Genomic DNA, 6,327 nt, shown 5'->3' with positions numbered 1-6,327 from the left:
ATTCCTGCTATAAATAATTCATTGTATGTGCCCAGATACGGCTGAGCATATACAGCGTGTTTCATGCCTAGTTCTCTTCATACACCCTGTAGTTCTCCCATGGTTTACCAAGAGAGAGGAGTAGTAGGTACATCCCCTTTGTTAGGCCAGGTGAAATGACAGGTGGCCATTATCCAGGAGAGCAGGGAAATCACTTCATCCTCATTGATGGCCCCATATAAGCACTGCCGCAGGGCTGGGTGGCCAGTCACAGAGGCCATCTTTAACATTTCCTGGCCAGTTAACACAATATCATCCCAGTGCTGGGGCGCCTAACCTTCAACTCAGCTATTAGCTCAACATCTGTGGCCTTTCTTAACATAGAAAGCAATAGCCAACCCACAGCCATAGCCATCACCTTATTGTCTAACTTCCTTTTTCCCACTGTAATGGTGTCCAGTATCTCCGCAACAGCCTTACGGGTGTCTATGAGTTCTCTGTACTCTCTTGCAAGCCCCCATTCCTCAAGGACAGCCACCACTGGGCCCTACATACTAGTGGACAGCCACAACAGGATTACCCCTATAACTTTTGGGATTACCCCCGCACTTTTCAGGCGACGGGCTAGTGCATGGCCCCCGCAATTTTCCATTCCCTGTCCTTATGAGACAGGAATTTCAAGGTGGGCTTGTACCCACCTTGGAGGGCAGGGCACAAACATTAAAAGAATGACACAGCCATTAAGAATAACAGGATATGACAAAAACTGGTTAGAACTCATTAGGCTCAAGGTGGCAGAAGATTTGACTTCCAGAAGACCTTGAACCTCCTTATAAGCTCACTGTAATATATTAGCATACTAAATGACACACCCACGAGCACCATGACAGCTCCGAGGCCGGCCCAATTCCTGGAAATCCCTGCCCCTTCTCCAAAATAGTTAGAATATTCCTCCTACCCATTAGCGTATAAGACTGCCCAGCCCATAAAAACTAAAATCCCAAGGCCCAGGGCCGCTCTCACCTTCTGAGACAGACTGCATTCTGCCTATGGATAATGTGTCTTTCTAAATAAACCTTTCACTTTACTATGGCTCACTCTTGAATTCTTTCCTGCCCGAAGCCAAGGACACTCACTTGGAGGGCTGTCCCAGGGACTCAGCCGGGACCTGGGATGTGACCATTCTCTCACACCCCGTTTTCCTGCAACACGTATTTCCCGACATCTCGGCGCTCACGGGAGTTTCCTCAGTATCCCGGCTGGCTCTGGCAATTGCTGGGCTGCACCTCGTTGCAAGCCCTGTACTTGCCCAGCTTCAAGACTGAAGAAAAAGCCCGGAGTCAGCAACAGAGACATCAATGGTTTAATGGATAGGGGGAGCTTACTTGTCTGAAGCAAGGTCCTGGAGCAACACCTCACCGTGTGTGGATGGCGAACAAGACATGGCAGCAGTCTTCACTCCCGGGAGAGGGGCGGTTACCTGTTTTAGTGGAAATTGACATCAGGTTGGCTCATCCTTTACCAGGGAAACCAGCAGAGGGGCATGCCCCTCACCGCCCCTATGATAAGCTATCATAGTGGAGATGTGCTGATCTAAACCTAGAACAATCATTAGCTGGGGACTGGGGCAAGTATGTAGGAAGCAAAGAGTGAAGTTATTTATTGGTTTACAGCTTTATTTTTCTCTTGGCAAAATTTCTTGGAACTAAGTCAGGTTAACAGGTGATCTACAGTCTCTTCTGTCATAGTGACACAGATGCCTTCAATTCTCAGTTCTTATTTGTTGTCATTCTTCCTCTCAGGCTGGAGGATAGATCATTGTTATCTGGGGAAACAATCAGTCTAGATCTATACCACATTTTGTAAAGTCATGATTGCATAGCAAGTTGCTGTTGGTAGTTATTTCAACTGCTACACACATCAGGTTTTCTTGTTCTTTTTGTAATATGATCATTTTGGGGGATCACTTGATAGGACGGTGACTGTAGAGTAGGGTATTGTAACCAAAATTGGGGTCTGGCTGCTCGCTGCTCAAAAGCCAATAAAGAGGCAAATTTGGTGGACAGGAAAGTTTGCTTTATTTTGGTTTCTGGCAATGGGGTGGGGAGGGCGGATGCCTGTCCAAAGGCTGACTCCCCTCCTACAACCAGTGGGCAAGAGCTTTTATTGCTGAAGGGAGGGGGCTACATGCAGAAACAGCAGTCAGCTCTGACAGTCATCTTGAAATTGGTCGTGTGATGGTCTGATCAGCATCATCTTGATTGTTTAAAGTACAGTTAATCTTCAGTTCCAGGGTCGGTTTGTTCCCATTTCCTTGAGGCCCATTCTCGGAATTGTGGCAGCTTAAGTCATGGCTACAGTCTGGCCATAATGTAGTTAACTTCTTCCACCTGCTGGGGGTTTCAATATCTATAAGACAGCCCAGAGGATATGGCTCAGAATATTATCTGTAGCCCTTGAGGAGGAACTAAAGTCCTTGATTATGCTTACTGACTAAACTATTATTATTTGGTCTCCTGTGACTGTTTTCTTTTGTTTCTGCATTTTCTCACTTCTCTGATTAAACTTATTCTTTGGCTAAGGTTTTTCCTAGACAAAAAAAGGCAGGCAGAGGACATGTGGGGGGGCATAGACCATAGGGTCCTGCTCCGTTTCAGTATAAGATGTTGGAGATCACACATTTGAACTGTGCCACTCAGAGAAATATGAGGAGCATAATTATAATCAGAGTTTATAGACTTCTAAGCCTAAATCCGAGAGTACCTAAATTAAACAAAGAAAACAGATCCCATCTTCATTCTGAAGAGTCTACAGAACCAGATTTGGAGATATTAGCCAAATCAATTAATTGCATAATTTCTTCATTGGTTTTTCAGATCTTCTTAGTAATTTTAAAGGTCTCATAAATTTTGTAGAGATGAAGGTACAACAATTTTTCCTCTCAAATGGCATATCGACAACCTCAAGATGCCAGTATTCTGTCGAGGGCTCCTCTGTTTCAAATCATCATATTTCCAATCTCATGCAGTTCTTAGTGAGATTGTCTAGCTCCTCTGTCAGTCATTGAACCATGGCAGGTAGGAGCTTCCTCACTTTCTGTGTCTCCTTTAAAGCATAATATGAAAAGCCCTGAGGACAGAACAAAGCTATCTAGAATTTCCATTGAGTGACTAAGGCTTTGAACCTCAAATTGAGGCCCAGTTTTTTTCCTTCTTGTATCAAGTTATAAAGTGAGCTCTTTTTCAAAGAAGGAGAAATAGGGGGCCAAAATGGACCCTGTGTGATACCAGAGATCATCCTGAAGACAGACATCACTTTACTGAGATAACTAGATCCTGTCCAGCTTTTTGAGAGTATCCATTATTATTATCATCATTATTATTATTGCCATAAATTCAATACCAGGCTTTGGAGTCTATCCAATGATATGGTCTTGGCTATAATATCCCTATGGGGTATCTCAGTTTCATTGCATGGTTTCAGCCCCATTCAGAAGTAGTTAGGTGCTAGGCAGGAGATTATAGAGACATGATTAAACAGATAAATGGTTAGATCTGATAGGGAATCAGATGCTTACATATTAAGCCTTTTTGTAAGGTCTGTAAATGTAACAGAGGTAAAATGCAAGCCATTTATTTCTTATTTTCTTTCTGAGACTTAACTCTGTGAAAGTTTGGTTATAGAGTCTATTTATTACAAATGGACCTTGGCTGTTGTTTCAGTGGAAGAAGAAACTTTCCATTATAGATATTTTATGATAAGGGGTTTTACATTTTTGATTACCTGGACTATTATATCATCTACCAGATTAAAAAGTCATGTCATGTTTGAGTCCAATTACTGATGAGAACAAATGTGTTTTTACAAGGGATTGATACTTAAAGAAATTCGTTGGCACTCAGAGGTAAATGTACTCAAACCAAACAGTTCAATTGTACATTTTGTTTGAATTATGAAAAGATTGCAACCAGAGATTGGACTCATACCAAGGAGTATATGAGGATTCAGAAAGAAACGTGAAGTGTAAAATTTGTAAGCATTACGGTTAAGAAAAAAAAAACCATATTTTTGTAAAAATTCAAAACCTTAATCCAGCAGAGGACAGAAATCATTCAGGAAAATAAAGAACAGAGGCATGATCCTGTCCCAGGGCTTCTGGGAAGATGGCGGAAGAGTAAGATGCAGAGATCACCTTCTTCCCCACAGATACACCAGAAATACATCTACACGTTGAACAACTCCTACAGAACACCTACTGAACGCTGGCAGAAGACCTCAGACCTCCCAAAAGGCAAGAAACCCCCCACGTACCTGGGTAGGGCAAGAGAAAAAAGAATAAACAGAGACAAAAGGATAAGGACGGTACCTGCACCAGTGGGAGGGAGCTGTGAAGGAGGAAAGGTTTCCACACACTGGGAAGCCACTTCGCAGGCAGAGACTGCAGGTGGCGGAGCGGGCAGCTTCGGAGCCATGGAGGAGAGCGCAGCAACAGGGGTGCGGGGGGCAAAGCGGAGAGATTCCCGCACAGAGGATCGGCGCCGACCGGCACTCACCAGCCGGAGGGGCTTGTCTGCTCACCCGCTGGGACGGGCGGGGCTGGGAGTTGAGGCTCGGGCTTCGGTCTGAGAGCAGAGGGAACTGGAGTTGCCGGCGTGAACACAGCCTGCAGGGGGTTAGTGCGCCACGGCTAACCAGGAGGGAGTCATGGGAAAAGTCTGGAGCTGCCGAAGAGTCAAGAGACTTTTTCTTCCCTCTTTGCTTCCTGGTGCGCGAGGAGAGGGGATTCAGAGCGCTGCTTAAAGGAGCTCCAGAGACGGGCGCAAGCTGCGGCTAAAAGTGCAGACCCCAGAAACGGGCATGAGACGCTAAGGCTGCTGCTGCCGCCACCAGGAAGCCTGTGTGCGAGCACAGGTCACTATCCACAACCCCCTTCCGGGGAGCCTGTGCAGCCTGCCACTGCCAGGGTCCCGGGATCCAGGGACAACTCCACCGGGAGAACGCACGGCGCGCCTCAGGCTGGTGCAACATCACGCTGGCCTCTGCCGCCACAGGCTTGCCCCGCACTTCGTGCCCCGCCCTCCCCGCCCCCCACGCCTGAGTGAGCCAGAGCCCCCGAATCAGCGGCTCCTTTAATCCCGTCCTGTCTGAGCAAAGAGCAGACGCCCTCCGGGGACCTACACGCAGAGGTGGGGCCAAATCCAAAGCTGAGCCCCTGGGAGCTGTGAGAACAAAGAAGAGAAAGGGAAATCTCTCCCAGCAGCCTCAGAAGCAGCGGATTAAAGTTCCACAATCAACTTGATGTACCCTGCATCAGTGGAATACATGACTAGACAACAAAGCATCCCAAATTAAGGAGGTGGACTTTGACAGCAAGATTTATGATTTTTTCCGCTTTTCCTCTTTTTGTGAGTGTGTATATGTATGCTTCTGTGTGAGATTTTGTCTGTATAGCTTTGCTTCCACCATTTGTCCTAGGGTTCTATCTGTCCATTTTTGTGTTTTAATTTTTTTCTTTTAATAATTATTTTTTTATTTTAATAACTTTATTATATTTTATCTTACTTTATCTTCTTTCTTTGTTTTTCCTGCCTTCCCTCCTTCCTTCCTCCCTCCCTCCCTCCTTTCTTTCTTTCTTTCTTTCTACTTCTACTAATTCTTTCTTTCTACTTTTTCTCCCTTTGATTCTGAGCCGTGTGGATGAAAGGCTCTTGGTGCTCCAGCCAGGAGTCAGTGCTGTCTCTCTGAGGTGGGAGGGCCAACTTCAGGACACTGGTCCACAAGAGAACTCCCAGCTCCACATAATACCAAATGGCGAAAATCTCCCAGAGAACTCCATCTCAACACCAGCACCCAGCTTCACTCAACGACCAGCAAGCTACAGTGCTGGACACCCTATGCCAAACAACTAGCAAGACAGGAACACAACCCCACCCATTAGCAGAGAGGATGCCTAAAATCATAATAAGTCCACAGACACCCCAAAACACACCACCAGATGTGGACCTTCCCACCAGAAAGACAAGATCCAGCTTCATCCACCAGAACACAGGCACTAGTCCCCTCCACCAGGAAGCCTACACAACCCACTGAACCAACCTTAGCCACTGGGGACAGACAACAAAAACAACGGGAACTACGAACCTGCAGCCTGCAAAAAGGAGACCCCAAACGCAGTAAGATAAGCAAAATGAGAAGTCAGAAAAACACACAGCAGATGAAGGAGCAAGATAAAAACCCACCAGACCTAACAAATGAAGAGGAAATAGGCAGTCTACCTGAAAAAGAATTCAGAATAATGATAGTAAAGATGATACCAAATCTTGGAAATAGAATAGAGAAAATGCAAGA

Source organism: Lipotes vexillifer, unplaced genomic scaffold, assembly GCF_000442215.2.
Source record: "Lipotes vexillifer unplaced genomic scaffold, Lipotes_vexillifer_v1.1 scaffold117, whole genome shotgun sequence".
Taxonomy (NCBI): Eukaryota; Metazoa; Chordata; class Mammalia; order Artiodactyla; family Lipotidae; genus Lipotes; species Lipotes vexillifer.
Note: the sequence above shows the minus strand (reverse complement) of the source record.